Genomic DNA, 19,280 nt, shown 5'->3' with positions numbered 1-19,280 from the left:
CAGTCAAGTTTGTATTTATTTTAATTAGGTAGACTAGTTAGTAAATAGTTATTAACTATTTACTAACTACCTAGATAAAATAAATACAAATTTACCTGTAAAATAAAACCTAACCTGAATTACACTAACACCTAACCTTACACTACAATTAAATAAATTACCTAAATTACAAAAAACAAACAATTACACAAAATAAAAAAAAAGAAATGATCAGATATTTAAACTAATTACACCTAATCTAATAGCCCTATCAAAATAAAAAGCCCCCCCAAAATAAAAAAAACCCTAGCCTACAATAAACTACCAATAGCCCATAAAAGGGCCTTTTGCGGGGCATTTCCCCAAAGAATTTTTTTTTTTAACAGTAAAAAAAATACAAACACCCCCCCAACAGTAAAACCCACCATCTACACAACCAACTCCCCCAAATAAAATCCTAACTAAAAAAACCTAAGCTCCCCATTGCCCTGAAAAGGGCATTTGGATGGGCATTGCCCTTAAAAGGGCATTTAGCTCTTTTTCTATTGCCCAAAACCTAATCTAAAACTAAAACCCACCCAATAAACCCTTAAAAAAACCTAACACTAACCCCCCGAAGATCCACTTACAGTTTTGAAGACCGGACATCCATCCTCAACGAAGCCGGGAGAAGTCCTCAGCGAAGTGGTAATAAGTCCTCAACGAAGCCGGGAGAAGTCTTCATCCAAGCCGGCAGAAGTGGTCCTCCAGACGGGCAGAAGTCTTCATCCAGACGGCATCTTCTATCTTCATCCATCCGGCGCAGAGCTTCAATCCTATTGGCTCATCCAATCAGCCAATAGGATTGAGCTCAACATTGATTGGAACAGCCAATAGAATGCAATCTCAATCCTACTGGCTGATTGCATCAGCCAATAGGATTTTTTCACCTTTAATTCCGATTGGCTGATAGAATTCTATCAGCCAATTGGAATTCAAGGGACTCCATCTTGGATGACATCACTTAAAGGAACTTTCATTTGGGAAGAAGACTTTGTTTGAAGAGGATGCTCCACATGTCTTGAAGATGGACCTGCTCCGCGCTGGATGGATGAAGATAGAAGATGCCGTCTGGATTGCCGCTTCGCTGAGGACTTCTCCCAGCTTCGTTGAGGATAGATGTCAGGTCTTCAAAACTGTAAGTGGATCTTCGTGGGTTAATGTTAGTTTTTTTAAGGGTTTATTGGGTGGGTTTTAGTTTTAGATTAGGTTTTGGGCAATAGAAAAAGAGCTAAATGCCCTTTTAAGGGCAATGCCCATCCAAATGTCCTTTTCAGGGCAATGGGGAGCTTAGGTTTTCTTAGTTAGGATTTTATTTGGGGGGTTGGTTGTGTGGGTGGTGGGTTTTACTGTTGGGGGAGTGTTTGTATTTTTTTAACAGGTAAAAGAACTGATTTCTTTGGGACAATGCCCTGCAAAAGGCCCTTTTAAGGGCTATTGGTAGTTTAGGCTAGGGTTTTTTTTTTACTTTGTGGGGGCTTTTTTTTATTTTGATAGGGCTATTAGATTAGGTGTAATTAGTTTAAATATCTGATAATTTCTTTTTTTATTTTGTGTAATTTAGTGTTTTTTTTTTTGTAATTTAGGTAATCGTATTTAATTTAGGTCATTTATGGAATTGTAGTGTAAGGTTAGGTGTTAGTGTAACTCAGGTTAGGTTTTATTTTACAGGTAAATTTGTATTTATTTTAGCTAGGTAGTTAGTAAATAGTTAATAACTATTTAGTAACTATTTTACCTAGTTAAAATAAATACAAACTTGCCTGTAAAATAAAAATAAACCTTAAGCTAGCTACAATGTAACTATTAGTTATATTGTAGCTAGCTTAGGGTTTATTTTACAGGTAAGTAAAAGTTTAGTTTTAAATAGTAATTATTTAGTTATCAATAGTAGGTTTTATTTAGATTTATTTTAATTATATTAAAGTTAGGGGGTGTTAGGGTTAGGGTTAGACCTAGGTTTAGGGGTTAATAAATTAAGTATAGTGGGGTGATGTTGGGGACGGCAGATTAGGGGTTAATAAATGTAGGCAGGTGGCGGCGATGTTAGGGGTGGCAGATTAGGGGTTAATAATATTTAATTAGTGTTTGCGAGGTGGGAGTACAGCGGTTTAGGGGTTAATATGTTTATTATAGTGGTGGCGATGTCCGGAGCGTCAGATTAGGGGTCAATAAGTATAATGTAGGTGTCGGCAATGACGGGGGCGGCAGATTAGGGGTTAATAAGTGTAAGATTAGGGGTGTTTAGACTCGGGGTTCATGTTAGGGTGTTAGGTGTAAACATACATTTTGTTTCCCCATAGGAATCAATGGGGCTGCGTTACTGAGCTTTACGCTGCTTTTTTGCAAGTGTTAGATTTTTTTTTAGCCAGCTCTCCCCATTGATGTCTATGTGGAAATCGTGCACAAGCACGTAAAATCAGCTCACCGTAACTTTTAGCAACGCTGGTATTGGAGTGCGGTATGGAGCACAATTTTGCTCTGCGCTCACTTCTTGCCTGTTAACGCCGGGTTTATGAAAACCTGTAATACCAGCGCTGTAGGAAAGTGAGCAGTGACAATAACGTGCAAGTTAATACCGCACCCCTCATACCGCAAAACTCGTAATCTAGCCATATCACAATTAAGCGAATATAGCAATAAAGTGAGTCACACATTTTTTGTTTGTTTCCCAGTGCATGTAAAAGTTATATTTACACTATATTGTAGTCTATTAAGTGAGCAATAGAATTATGTCTAAAAAACAATATACATACCTTAATTAAAAAATGCTTTACTGCTTATAAATGATAACCATCATCTGAGCCTTCAGTAAATGATAATCTTTTTGCTGGTGGTGTGTGTATACAGTATGTATATATATATATATATATATATATATGTATTGTTGTGTTTATATGTGTATATATGTTGGAAAATGGCGCAGATAGACTTGCTCAACAAAGGGTTGCCACAAACCTTCAATTTGTAAAATGAGCAATATCAACAAAGCGCAATAAAATTAGGTATACCAGTACTTCTTTTGCTTCTTCCAGTTTATCACTCACTTCCAAACCTAAATCCCTTAAATCTTTGAAATATTTCAATCTCACTTGCCACCTTTTATATTCCTCATGTTCCTTACACACTTTCTCACAACATCTTAGCATAAAAAATGTCTTGATTCAAATTAAACCCATTCTCATCAATCCAAAATAGAACTAATTTTCCATTTCTTACTCCTTACTCCTTTACATACTTTTGTTTAACACGTTTATCCTCTAACAAATCATTAGTTAACCTCCAAACCACCTTACCATACTCCACATCCACATCAATACTCACTGCACAATCAATACAGGTGTGATCCGTGAACAGCATTCTTGTCAAAACAAAATAATCAACTAAAAAATTTCAAGAAATAATAACAAAATTAATACATGATATGAAATTTCCGCACTCAACCCAACAATTTCTTAAATTGTCTAACAAATCTTTACTAGACTTATCTAAAGTACAATCCCCTAGTCTCTCCCTATCATCAGCATCTAAAATACCATTGAAATCGACCACAACTAAAGTTGGTTCCCTCCCACGAAGAAAAAAACTAAGATTCTCAAATCCTCAATCTTCTTATTCTTATTAGTAGAAGCATATACATTGAAAATACAAAAAACCTTACCACAAAACTAAAAAAAAAATGTACAAAACCCTCTCCTTAACCACATGCTCAGTAATTTGAATCTTAAAACTATCCCCTCTAAACAAAATACCAACACCATTATTATGATCCTTACTAAAGGACTAAGAAGTAGGACCAATATCCCAATATCACTAACAGAAGAAACAGAGTCCAACAAAATACCAGGATCTTTCAGAACTCTTAAACTCCTCAATTTCACAAGAAGAGTCCCTTACTCCTTGAACTTCCTTTCTCTTCAAGGATTTTTGACCCACATCAATTGGTTCACCTTCTCCATCGTCAACAGTAGGTAGAAGGCAGAAGCTAGTTTCTGGAACCTCTGATTCTTCCCCATCAGACAAAGGACAACTTAACTTGACACAGCATCTGGAACCCCTTCAGAAGCAGTAACAAATATCTCAGATACATCTTTTAAGCATTTATCTGTAACAGTCACAGGATCATGAACATGACCAGCCAGAACATCAGCAAACGTAGCCTTCTTTACAAAAAAGCTTAGAAAACTATAAAATTTCCATGCTTCCAGGCAATCTACAGACATGTGACTTACACCACCACAATTTCTGTAAAACATTTTATTCTTAGAATGACCAAAGCATTGGCATTTTTAACAGAAGGTAGGCATAAATGGGTAAAAGAGAAAACCTTATTTCCTCCAATCAGGAAGGTTTGGGGAGGATGATGGAGCTCGCCATCAACGTTCTTCCAAAAATCAACCCAGTACCTCCTCTTTCCATTAAAAGATCCATAAGGATTTTTTAATCTTTACATTTCCGGACACAAGACAACATCCAAACTTTTCAAATGGCACAATTCAAAATCTTATTTCTTGTAAAAAGTCACATCAAACTATCCTTGCTGGGGAAAATGTTGCACACAAAACAAACTGTCTCTGTGAAACGACATCACCTTCTCCAACACCACAGTTTGCTCATGGGTAAGACCAACCATCTTCCTCTTCTCCTCTACCACATACAGTAATGTATTATTGATGTCCGGGGCTAGCAAAGCCTTATTAAAGGAATTGCATCAATCTCATAGGCTCTCACCACAACATCCCAAAATCATCAGGCAGCATAAGCCAGATGGCGATGCAGCAATGCCAAGAGGATTAAGGCTACTGGCCAAGGCTCTTACAATTGCAGGGAATGCTGCTCCCCCAATAGCAGCATGCACCAAACCATGAAAGGAATGAGTGCAAGGCCATGGGGCAGGTCCTCAGTATAAAAACCTTCTTTTGGACAGCCATTTTAAGTTTTTTTTACTCTCGTCAACATGAGGTAGGTTTAACTTGCTGCTTGGTGAAGCTTCTTTAAAAAAAAAAAAAGCAATACTCATTTGAGTTATGATGGAGATGAAACCATGAGATTAAAATCCTCCATTTCATAAAAGTAAGAGATATAGGGGCCCTTTTTATCAATGTACGAGCGGACATGATACAAAGTAGCGTATCATGTCCGCTGAACATCGCGGCACATCGATAAATGCAGACAGCATACGCTGTAGGCATTTATCATTGCACCAGCAGTTGTTGTGAAGGCTCGCCGGAAACAAGGGGCATCAAGATCCATACGAAGCTTGATAAATATGCCCCATAGAATTATTGAATAGAAAATTTGCAAATCTAGTCAAGTATCCCCGCTTGTTTTCCCCCAGAATATATAGACATATATATAAGTGCATTGGAGCCCTTTGCAGTCAAGTAGATGATAACATAAAAAATAATATTTATGAAATATTCATATTTAATAAAGTGTTTTTTTACAGTGTATATACTGTAAATATTTCCCATTCCAATGTTCTTCACATAGTGGAAAAAGTTCTAAATTATCCTATATCCTATATATATATATATATATATATATATAGTATATATATATATATATATCTGTATATATCTATACCTTTATTTATTAATTTATTTATAATTATTATTTTAAATGTTTTTATTGATTTTTTAAAATAACAATAACAACATCAATAAAGGCATCAAAATAACATTTTAACGTAATAGCGTATACAATTGAGAGAGCTACTTTAACATTATACATATTAATTTGAACAAATAGTATGACAGCATAACAGAAGCTCATCATTACACCTATATGTATACAGTTATAGAGCGAGATCATCTGGAAACCATTTGAACAAGCACTTTTCTCATATCTATATCGCTCTAATACAGTGCTATAGTAGGTTATGCCTAAGGTGAGTAGAATAAATAATGAAAACAAGAAAGAGGAGAAATATAAGAAGAGAGAAAGGGAGGGAAAGGGAAAGAAAAGTTATGGGATCGCGAGGGGGGGGGTCCAAGCGACCCAAGTTATGTCCAGATAAAGACTGCAAAGTCAGGCTCAAACTCTCCTAACAGTTCAATTCCGGGGGCCTCTGTTCCCATATGAAGATAATATCCAAAATAAAGCCCTGTCTACCAATATATGTGAAGTGTATATTTTCTAATTCTAATACATGTTCTACTTCTCTGATTCATGTCATGCATGTAGGGACTTCCATAGTCTTTGGATTAAACGTTTAGCACTATTCAACATATTGAAAAAGTTTTCATCTGAGTTGACATGGTATTTTTGGGAGATCTTTGAGTAATACTATTGTCTGGGTTAGATCAATATTTGTGTTTAAGGTAGTGTTAACGCTTGTAAAAACCTCTTTCCAGTATGTATGGAGAAGGGGGCAACCCCACCAAATATGTGAGAGATTGCCCACCTCCCCACACCCTCTCCAACAAAGTGGGGATGTACTCGGATATATACTATGCAATCTATTTGGTGTTAGATACCAACGGGATAATAATTTGTAGTTCATCTCTATAATGGTCTGGGAGAATGAAGACTTTTTAACTGTGTCAAAGAGTCTCCCTCAATGTGTGTCAGCCAGTTCTATGTAAAGCTAATTTTCCCATCATTGTATATAAGATGGCTTGTTATCCACAACATGGCGTTGTATCCTTTTATATATCAAGGAGATATAAGATCTAGTGCACTCAATGTTGGAACAAAGCAATTCAAACAGCGTAATGGGTCTAACTATATCTGATTTGTGTAGTGATGTGTTGATAGCATGTCGAACTTGAAAGTAGGGGTACCAGTTTGTAAAGGGGGGCCTATCTTTGAGAGATGGCTGTTGTGTATCTATATGGCCGTCTCTAAGGATCATGTTTACTGGAATGTTTGAAGGTCTGGTGTTTATCACAGGTGCTTGTGGAAATTTCAGGCTACCAAAGACTGGAATGCCGAGCAAGGGTGTCATGTGCGAGATGGGGCTTGAAAAATGTGGGTATATATGTAGAAGTTTATCCCATTCATTTAATGTACTCTCTACATAGTAATGGGGGGGGGTTGAATTTTGGGTCTATGTTTTGCAGGGATCAAGAGTTTTGCCTGTTATTTGGGCTTCTAATTGAGTCCAAGGTTTTGCAGGGGGTGGCTGGTTCCTAGCCACTATTCGTGCTAGATGGGAGGCCCTGTAGTAATCAATTAAGTTAGGAGCGCCCATACCTCCATGTTCCTTGGGCAAAGTATATTGTTTTTTTGGGGATACGTGCCTTATGCTGGGACCAGATAAATTATTCTATCATTCATTGTTGCGCACGTTGGTGTGATAGTGGTATCTTCATTGGAAGTGTTTGGAACAGGTAGAGGTATTTAGAAAGTATAGTCATTTTTACTGCATGATTTCTGCCCATCCAAGAGAGGTGACCCTTTTTATGCCAAGTGTTCAAAAGCATTTGTGTCTCTTGTTGTAACGGAGCATAATTAAGGTCAAATAATTCAGGTATGTGCATTGTGATGTTAACACCAAGATAGCGCATTTTGGGTTCGACAAGAAAGTCAGTGTGGTTTGCGAGGTAGCATATGTCTTGTGCTGGGAGATATATAGGTAGTAGAGTTGATTTATCTAAATTGATAGAGAAGTTCAAAACTGCGTTGAAGGATGCAAATTCCCTAAGAAGGATTGGTATGAATGTGGTAGGGAAAGTTAGTGTGAACACAATTTCATCAACGTATAGCAGACATTTTTAGTGGATTTGTCCAAAGGATGTGCCATGTATACCAGGGTTCTGTCTAATGCGCGCCGCAAATGTTTCTACCATGAGGGTGAAAAGGAGTGGTGACAGCGGGCAGCCCTGCCATGTTCCATTATTAATATGAAATGCTCGGGATAAAACTCTGTTTGCTCTTACCCAAGCCGTCGGATCTATGTATAATGCCTGAATGCGAGTGAGGAAAATGTCAGGAATGCCAAACTTCAACGGGATGGACCACATGAATTCCCAGTCCACCCTGTCAAAAGCCTTCTCTGCATCCATAGAAAGCATGGCCAGGGGTATATCGTTTTTATTGGCAAAGGACATAATTTGTAATACTCTAGTAATATTGTCTTTAGCTTCTCTGCCTGGTATGAAGCCTACCTGGTCCGTATATACCAGGCCAGGCAACATTTTGTTCAATTGTTGTACCAATATTTTTGCATATAATTTAGTATCGATATTTAAAAGGGATATAGGACAATAATTCTTTACTGAGTCTTGGAGTTTTCCTGCTTTTGGAATTACTGAAATTGTAGCTTCTAGAAGGGAGGGTGGTAACTTGCAAGTTTGGTTTATATTTTGGTAAACTTTTAACAATTGTGGGCTAAGAAGTTGTTTAAAGATATGGTAAAATGTTGGTGTGAATCCGTCTGGACCCAGAGCTTTTCCAGATGGGAGTAATATTATGGCTGCATGTATTTCTTAGAGTGAAATTGGAGCCTCTAGCTCTGCACTTTGTTCAGGTGAGAGAGTAGGCAATTGCACCTTGGAAAGGTAAGAGTTTGTAAGTGTTCTTTTATCATTAATTTCTATTTGCTCTAAGTTGTATAGAGAGGTGTAGTAGTCTGCAAATTTGGAAGCTATTTCCACGCTGTAAGAAAATTTCTTTATATTTTTTACATCTGTGATATGGTGAATGAATGATTTGTACTGTTGCTTTTTCAGGGATCTGGCCATAAGTTGACCTGCTTTATTGTTCTCTGCAAAGTATTTTGCTCTCATTATTAAAGCTGTGAAGATCTTCCCTAGCTACAGATAGCTCACTAAAGAGTTATGAATCCAGGTGTTTTTTGTGGGTTTCTTTCAGTAACAAGAGTTTTTGTGTGAGCGAGCTGTAATATTCTGATTTAATTTTGAGTTGTCTCCGATTGTATTGAATGATTTCCCCTCTTATGTAACATTTATATGCCTCCCAGTTAATGGAGGGGGAGGTCTCGTCTGGGTCATTATGCATAAAGAATTCCTCTGTCCTCTCAGATATGTCGGAAACTAACAATGCATCTGCAAGGACATTGTCACTCGGTTTCCAAGTGTTTTGTGTTATTGGTATGGAGGGCCATTGGAATGTATTTAGAACCATACTGTGGTCTGACCAAACAGTATGAGTTATTCTAGATTCCACTAGTAGAGACAAGGCGGTTTTGTCACAAAGTATATAGTCTAAGCAAGAGTAGGTGTGTTGTGGGTTTGAGAAGAAAGTATAATCTTTGGTGCCTGGATGAGTAGTGCGCCAAGTATCAAATAGAAGTATGATGCGTAATGCGGACCAGTTTGCTTTTATTTGATTATTGCTCATATATGAGCGACCAGTAGAAGTATCAAGTTGCAGACAGATAGGAAAGTTAAAATCCCCTCCAATAATAATCGGACCCTTTGCTAAGTCCAGCAGTTTATTAATGGCTGAGTGAAAAAAGTAGGAAGTCGGCCTGTTTGGTGCGTAAATATGTGATTGGTCTCACAAAATACAGTCCCACTAAAATCAACCTTCAGGGTCAGATTGTTTATGTATCAGTTCGAAGGGGGAACCCTTATGGAACAGTATCCCAACACCGTTTTTTTTTGTGTGGGCCTGAACTGAGGTAGTGTTGGTTATAGTAATGTTTAGAAATACAGGGTTCTTTAGTTTTGATGAAGTGTGTCTCTTGTATGAGAACTATGTCTAGTTTACGTTTGTGAAAGTCATGTAGGGTGATGGATCGCTTCTCTGGTGACAGGAAGCCTTTAACATTTTGTGTAGCTAAAGTGAATTGATTGTTAGAAGGCATTACCGCTAATCAATGCGCTATATGTGTTGAGATGTCTCTTTCTAAGAAATCTGTCAGGACTCAGGAGAACTGCGCATTTGCAGTCTAATTCTCAGAGGGGGAGGGAAGGGAAGAAGAGAAAGGATCATAAAAAGGTGAGGTTGTGGGAGGGAAATAAGAAAGAAAGAAGGAGTTAAAGAGTAAAAGACAATATCCTCGATATGAGGGAAAACCTGTAAAAATAAACACAAATAAACAAACGGGACCCGCAAACAGCGAGGGTCAACATTGTATTACAATAAACAGGCAGAAATATTGTCTAATTTGGCCTATGACATTGACAAATCACTAACTAAATTATGCTAGTCCTTTTTAGGTGAATAAGATCTAAGCCACTAAGCTTCTGCTTTCTGTAGTTGGCAATCAGAAGCAGGAAAAAAGGGATATGGTACTTGGCAAAGTGACTGGAAAGGGCTCCAATGTTCTGTATGTATATATATATATATATATATATATATATATATATATATACCACAGTAATGGAGGACAGCACTCTTGTTAAATGTAAAAATATATATTACACAAATAAATGTATCAATGGTTCTATATATGTGTGTGTGTATTTATACATGTCTATATGTGTGTATACATGTGTATTTATGTGTTAATAGGTGTAAATATGTATGTACACATACATACAGTATATATACATATAAACATATATATATATATATATATATATATATATATATATATATATATATATATATATATATACACACTGTATATACATATATATTTGAGCCCTTCTCAGTCAAATACCTTTAAGCATGCAATATTATTTTTTATAAATGTTTTATGTTTTAATGTGTTTTTAATAGAAATACTTAAAATTCCTATGTTCTTCACTTAGAATAAAATGTTCTTTTTATTTTTAAATATATATTTCTATATACAGTGCTAGAAAAAAATTAAGAGACCACTGCAAATGTATCCGTTTCTCTGGTTTTACTATTTACAGGTATGTATTTGAGTACAATGAACATTTTTGTTTTATTATATAAACTATTGACATCATTTCATATTCATTTTTAAACAACACAATACTAATGTAACTTAGCAAGAGTTCAGAAATCAATATTTGGTGGAATAACCCTGATTGTCAATCACAGCTTTCATGCGTCTTGGCATACTCTTTACCACTCTTTTTATATTGCTGTTGGGTGACTTTATGCCACTCCTGGAGCAGACATTCAAGCAGCTAAGCTTTGTTTGATGGCTTGTGACCATCCATCTTCCTCTTGATCATATTCCAAAGGTTTTTAATGGGATTCAGGTCTGGAGATTGGGTTGGCCATGACAGGGTCTTGATCTGGTTGTCCACTATCATCACCTTGATTGACCTGGCTGTGTAGCATGGAGCATTGTCCTGCTGGAAAAACAACAATCGTCAGAGTTGGGGAACATTTTCAGAGCATAAGAAAGCAATGTACTCTAATGTCCTTTTTCTGTATTTTTGCAATGCCCTTTAAAGGAGCTTGAGAACATTATGCAGTATTCAGTAAATGAAAATAGAAGTGGGTAGGGAACGCAGGGATCAATAGAAACCTCACAAAAAAATCCTATAATGCAATAAAGGGGAACAGAAATTTCCCAATAATGTGTGAGGGGTGCTCTATGCCATATCGAATGTGGAGTAAATGAGAAAAGAAGGGGCAGTGGCACCTACAGAGCACTCAAACAAAATCTATCAAAGGAGGGAAGTAACCTCTCAGGTTACAATAAAAGATAAAATTGAATAATACTCATTAAAAATAAAAGGATGTGCAGTGTGTGCAATACTACTTAGATTAAAATACCACAAAGGTAATGAGTCCCAACAGCCTTGGCAATCAGATACGAAAGCGTGAAATTCACGTGTCTATTATAAGTGACCAAAAGTATAAAGTGCCCTGATTCTTTTGGTCACTTATAATAGACACGTGAATTTCACGCTTTCGTATCTGATTGCCAAGGCTGTTGGGACTCATTACCTTTGTGGTATTTTAATCTAAGTAGTATTGCACACACTGCACAGCCTTTTATTTTTAATGAGTATTATTCAATTTTATCTTTTATTGTAACCTGAGAGGTTACTTCCCTCCTTTGATAGATTTTGTTTGAGTGCTCTGTAGGTGCCGCTGCCCCTTCTTTTGTCATTTACTGCAGTATTTAGTACCCTAACACAGTAGCATATTACACAGTGATTGCTAGCTCAGTGCTCCCAATTGATCACAGCCGTTTGTATGTAAATCAGTTGCTCACTTGCTAATATACTCTATGCATTTAGAAAAAAAAAGTATTTTATGTTTGCTTAATTTGTACATTTTTAAAACTAAATCTAATGGGAGCAGGATTGCACAGACACTCAATTTTGAAAAAAAGATAATTTATGAATGTATTAAAGCCTACAAAATCGTAACAACAAACTCTCAGCAGACCAACATATCTAACACATTTCGTGCTTAACATGCCACTGTTTCAGAGATATGTATATGACATGATACTGTCCCCATTTGTTATGCTCTATGAACTTTTAAGTTATAAGTTCATCTCTATTTACGTAGACCTATTAACTGGCTATAAAGCATATGAAAGAGCTTGAAGCATGCATCGGTGGCAGGATCTCCCATTGGTAACAGTCACAAAACAAGGCACAGCACAACTATAAAGGAAGAAAAAAGTGAAAAAAGAAAATGATGTGTTAGAGCATTTTATTGTCCCCCTATTGCTTGCATATAACTATTTTTTAACCCCTGCATACTGTAGAACTTTAACATATAGTTAAAGTCAGCCTCAGAGAAACAATGCAAACAATGACAAGAAAGCATATGTGCATAGCCAACAATCACAACTTAGCTCTCAGAAGTGTACTGCCACTCTATCTAGTTATGGTTTTCCACACAGGATATAAAGGGAAGGAAGAACATTTTAGATTAGAAGACAATTGAAGTGTCTTTTAACATTGCATTCTCTATCTGAACCATGAAACCTTCATTTTTACTTTCATGTCCATTTAATACTGGGATCTCCCTTCTTTGATGAATTTGTTGTATGGTAAGTGAACTGGCCCTTCTTTATTGTTGATGCAGTTGTTGCTTCAAGAAGACAGATCCAGGAATATGTTTATAGTAGCCTAAAATAGGTTGCCTTCTTATTTTTGCTTCCAAAATACAATCTTATATTTTCAAGTATTAAATCTAATCCAATTTTTGTAAATCCCCTTGCAAAGCAATTTCATCCTGCACTGACCTAATGACCTGACACAACTTTAAAATAAAAAGAGTAGAAGGCACCACATAGGGTAGACCAGCAAATAAGGGGTGGTGAATGGACAAGGTGAATCAGTCCTACTCACATGAAGGAAGGCACTAGTCAGTGCAAAACAAGCGAGCCGGATCCTCAAAGTCGTCCGACAGACTCACTCCCGACAGCAGGACAGGATACACCTAGGAGGACAACAGGGCTTCCAGCTGATCTTCCAAGGAAGGGGTATTTAGACCGCTGAGGGGGGAATTAGTGCAACCAGGCACCAAATACCAAGTACTCAAATGGTATAATTATGATAAGCAGCAGATGTTTAAAACCATTTATTAAAAAGTTAAAAACATATATAGCATATAGCTACACATTTCTCAGTGGCACAGCACCGTTCCATCAGGCTATTGTATCACCTGCAGCAATAGAGATGTTGCTATTTAATCCTTCCTCCAAGTCATTAAAAAATATTAAAACTATTAAAAAGATCTTTTGCAGTTTGCCTGAACTTTTTTTTTTGTAGATAGAGCAAAGCTACACATTGATTTTTGTAGATAATGCTTAGCTCAGCCCCTAAGGGTTTCCAAAGGGTGTATCCATGGACTGCTCTGATTTAGCAAACCCCTGAAATTCTGTAAATAAAATGGCAGTATAAAATTTCCTTTAAAAAGTGCTCAATTGAGATGTGTGTGTGTGTGTGTGTGTGTGTGTGTATATATATATATATATATATATATATATATATATATATATTATTTTTTAAGCAACTAAAAATTCTGTTTTATAACCTCTAGACATTATATTTAGGTCAGTCGACCATACATAGTTAAAACCTATTCTATATTAAAATATTCTTCCCACGCGTTTTGCATGTATATACCCTGCTATTTCTATTAGAAGTCACATTGTTTTCTTGTTGTTAAAATACATGCTTTTTGTTTTATTAATTATCTTATATATTTTTTTAAGTTTCTACTTCTATGCCGCTCAGCATAGCTATATATATAAATAGATCATTTTTATTATACATTTAAAATCCAGTGCTTAGAATAAAATTAAACAAAAAATATGAATTACCAATGTATAAAGCAGCACTGTACTAAATAGTATCAGTCTATTTTTACTGCGCAACAGTGTTTTATACAAAATCAACATAAATAATCAGCAGTACATTACACCTCCCTCAAAATGTCTATTGCTTGAGCTTTCACAAAGTCATGATTTGAAAGTGTATTATTTGCAGTTCTGTGTCTTTCGTGCCTAAAATTAGAAAGAGTTGAAGCAGCAGACTGATTTTTACTAAGGTGATTTTCCTACAGCGGTCGGACTCACTGCCAGCTTTGTGCAGATGGCTTTTTTTTTTTAGACAGCTAAATAGCCCAGATATAAAACAGCATCCTTGATGTACTGCAATGAACAGCCCTTAGTTATAAAACTGATTGCAACTGGGGAGGGCAAGAGTCCATAGCAAGAAGAAATAATAGAAAAGAGCGAATTCAAAGCTTCTGGAAAATCATCTTTTGCCCAAACTTTATTTTATTTATTTATTTATTTCTCTCTTCCTTTTTTTTTTTTCCTGAAGAAATGTTGTTTGAGGGAGTGTCTGCTGCAGCTTGGCAGAAAATTCAGACGTTACCTCATAGCTGCAGACAGACAGTACATTTCTATGCCAGGCAAACTCCGCAGGAGCACTGAGCCTTGCGCCTGCCTGATTAGCACTTCGGCTGTTTCAAGAGTCCTGGAGGTTTTTTTCCAGCATTGGCTTTTAAGTGGGTACTTGGCGTTCCTTTTGTCCAGATAGATGTGTGAGTTAGATAATAATAGAAGGGGAGGTCAGTTATCAACATATAAACAAACAAAAAAGAAAGAAAAAGAAGAAAAATAAACAACTCCATTTTGTTTTTATTTTTCTGCCCCAAAGCAATAACTTTGTAAGTAGTCTAGAAAAAATATATGTTCACAGATAAAAGCTAAGATTCCTCTCTAAGTAATAAAAAAAAACTGTGCTCAGTATAATATGAGAGACTCAATAATTTACCAGCATTTTTTTAAAACAAAAGTGACCACTCAATAAACAATAAGCTATCTCCTAAAACATTTGCTCTCGCTCTCAGAAGGACAGAATCATTTTTCCTTGTCTCTGCCATTCAGTTTCATGCAGATAGTACAAAACAAGGACAGTCTTAAATCTCTGCAAAGTATAGAGCTATGGCACGAGTGGTGATTTAAAGGTTAATAATACACAGGAAAAGATGAGCATTCTCAGCAATAATTCCTACTGAACGTCTTTATATTTTGGCTATAGTGACACAGCATAATAAATTAAATTTATCAGCCTAAAATTTAGTGTCAATATTCAAAAGGTCTAAAAAAAAAAAAACAACAGACTGGAACCAATAACTAATGGCACTACTGTAACACACAAGGAATCAAAATCATGGCCATATTGCAGCTAAAAATGGAATAACAAAAGATATTTTGTAGCATCATCACCAGCCTGTCATTTTTCTGTGACCTGCCAATATGCCCTCACGATACATTTTGTCACTTCAGGGGTATACTGAAGTACAGACATTAGTTAGCACTAATACCTATACAATATAGGTACCAGTGTCAATCGCAACATAAGAGGACCCATTATTCTCCCCTTTATAATAAAGTCTGTCACAACTACCACTGCAACAAACCTAACTATACTATATACGAGACATTGCAGGCAGTACCAAAATAGAATAGTTAAAATCAAAACAGTTTTATTCTAAAGATAGTTTAAAAAAAAAAAAGAGAAATTTCCAAAACACACACACAAACTTGTGAACAACCTCAGCACATAGTAGCTGCCTCTGACGCGTTTCCTGCTAGAACAAGCACTTCATCAGGGATAAAACACAAGAAGGTTACACGCCATCTTCGTCCTCAGTTCAGTTTGAACCTGGTCTGGTTTCACTACTAACCCTAACCTAATCAGTATAAAGTTCTTATGGTTCAGAACTGATTGGCCAGCGGAAATGGTCAGATGAGGCATAACAGTGGACATCATTGAAAGTAACTTTAAGTGAGGTGCCACACAATGTTTTTTTTTATACAGATATTTTGTCTTCCCTTCAGGTGGTCAATAAAATGCTGGGGGCCTTGGGTGCTAAGGAGCTTTACTCAGGGGGTTGTGCAAAATTTCCTCCCCTTTCAAGTGTTCATAATATTCCGTTTTTATCTAGTGGATTTCATCAAATACTTTACAACTATGTTCATTACTTTTATTTTGTGTTTTGAAATAGCTGATTTTACCTGTTAAGACTGCAACCTATACTGAAAATTGCAGTACAGCTGTATTTGCTATAGAAAAGCAACGCACACAAGATGCAACAGCAGAAATACATTTCTATGTGGAGATGAGTGAGAGACAAGCTTATTTGATTTCATGTTCCTGCATTAGTGTTTACAACTGCTTGCCTGAGTATATTGTCACTTTAAGTAATGTGGGGTCCACATGGTGGGGTTGATTATATTTCCTTGCTTGGGAATATGTGCTGGGAGTTTAAGTTGTAAGGTAAAGCAAAATGATATAATGAAGGTAAACGGGTAGTTAAAGGGATAGGGAAATCAAAATTAAACTTACACGATTCAGATAGAGCAAGTAATTTTGAGACACTTTTAAATTCACTTATTTTATAAAATCTGCTACGTTCTCTTGGTATTTCTTGTTGAAAAAGAATACGCACATATCCTACACAAGTGGGAGCTAGCTGCTGATTTGTGTCTGCACACATTTGTTTCTTGTGATTGGCTAACTAGAACTAGATAAGCTGCCAGTATTGCAATGCTGTCCCTTCAGCAACGGATAGCAAGATAATGAAGCATTTGATGATAGAAGTAAATTGGAAAGTTGTTAAAAACTGCATGTTCTATCGAAATCATGAAATACAATTTTGGGGTTTCCTGTCCCTTTAAGTTCAGTTAGGGGCACTACAAAATTCAATGCAGCAGGAGTTCAGAACATGTATGGTTATTTGCTGCAGAAGTATATCAGGTATAGAGATCATAGATATGAGGAGGTCATAGTTAGGTTTAGTAATGTTATAGGTGAAATATAGGGTTAATGCCAGAAGAACTTTTAGGGTTAGAGTTTTGGTTTATATTTAAAGATGTATATTTTGATCAAATGTGATCCTAAATACACCTCAAAATATCATATAATCTATAAATTCATATAAAGACTTGTTGCAACAAGTGTTCTTTTAAGCTGTGTGGTGTAGAATAAGTGACTTACACTGCAAAATCATTATTTAGGTAAGAGACAATTAACAAACACTTTGGTGAGGTAATCAGCATTTTAAATGGGTCATTATCTCACAAGAACCAGGGATCCCTACGTTTGACCTTGAAACTCAAATACAATGACAGCTAAAACAACACAAGCCCCAGCATAAAGTGTGTCTGGCCTGAGGATTTACAACCTATTATAATATGACATAAATCATCATACTGTACATACATAATAGTCTCAGAATATGTCATTTTCAGATGGTGAGAAAAATACATAATACATAATTTGCTAAGCATCCGTTTGTCTGTTAGAGTGAGCTGTGAATCTAGCTCAGTAATGTCTAAACATATCTGGATCACTTTGTATTAAACCAGGGGCGGAACTACTACCATTAAGGGACACTGAACCCATTTTTGTTCTTTCGTGATTCAGATAGAGCATGCAATTCTAAGCAACTTTCTAATTTACTCCTATTATCAATTTTTCTTCATTCTTTTGCTATCCCCCCCTACATCGCCATAAACTAAATTAAGCTATTAACCCCTAAACCTAACAACCCACTAACTTTACATTAAATATTAACTCATCCCTATCTTATAATAAATTTAAACTTACCTTTAGAATTAAATTAAACTATATTAAACTACTAATTAACCTACCCTAACTATTATACTAAAATTACATTAAACTATATTAAACTACTAATTAACCTACCCTAACTATTATCCTACAATTACATTAAACTATATTAAACTATTAATTAACCTACCCTAACTATTATACTAAAATTAAATTAAACTAACAATTAAAGTAACTATATTACATTTCTAAAATCCTAACCCTACTCACGTTATTTAAATCTACTACCTATCTTATAATAAATTTAAACTTACCTTTAGAATTAAAATAAACTATATTAAACTACTAATTAACCTACACTATTATCCTACAATTACATTAAACTATATTAAACTATTAATTAACCTTCCATAACTATTATACTAAAATTAAATTAAACTATATTAAACTATTAACCTACCCTAACTATTATACTAAAATTAAATTAAACTAACAATTAAATTAACTATATTACATTTCTAAAATCCTAACCCTACTCAAGTTATTTAAATCTACTATAAAGAATTACTAAGTTACAAAAAAATAACAACTAAGTGATCCAATCAGCCAATAGGATTGAGCTTGCATTCTATTGGCTGATTGGAATAGCCAATAGAATGCAAGCTCAATCCTATTGGCTGATTGCAACAGCCAATAGGATTTTTTCCCCTTTAATTCCGATTGGCTGATAGAATTCTATAAGTCAATCGGAATGTAAGAAACGCCATCTTGGATGACGTCATTTAAAGGGAATCTTCATTCTGCAACAGATGTCGGAAAAAGAGGATGCTCTGCGCCGGATGTCTTGAAGATGGAGCCACTCCGCGCCGGATGGATGAAGACTTCTGCCCGCTTGGATGAAGACTTCGGCCCGCTTGGATGAAGACTTCTGCCGGCTTCGCTGAGGACTTCTGCCGCTTAGATGAGGATGGATGTCCGGTCTTCGAAAACTGTAAGTGGATCTTCGGGGGTTAGTGTTAGGTTTTTTTAAGGGTTTATTGGGTGGGTTTTAATTTTAGGTTAGGGACTTTGGGCTGAAAAAGAGCTAAATGCCCATCCAAATGCCCTTTTTAGGGCAATGTAGAGCTTAGATTTTTTATTTTGTGTAACTTAGTGTTTTTATTTTGTGTAACTTAGTTTTTATTTTTTTGTAACTTAGTAATATTTAATTGTAGATTTAAATAACTTGAGTAGGGTTAGGTTTTTAAATATGTAATATAGTTAATTTAATTGTTAGTTTAATTTAATTTTAGTATACTAGGGTAGGTTAATTAATAGTTTAATATAGTTTAATTTAATTTTAGTATAATAGTTAGGGTAGGTTAATTA

The sequence above is a fragment of the Bombina bombina genome, chromosome 1, assembly GCF_027579735.1.
Source record: "Bombina bombina isolate aBomBom1 chromosome 1, aBomBom1.pri, whole genome shotgun sequence".
Taxonomy (NCBI): Eukaryota; Metazoa; Chordata; class Amphibia; order Anura; family Bombinatoridae; genus Bombina; species Bombina bombina.
The sequence above is the reverse complement of the archived record's forward strand: the minus strand, read 5'-3'. Positions refer to the sequence as shown.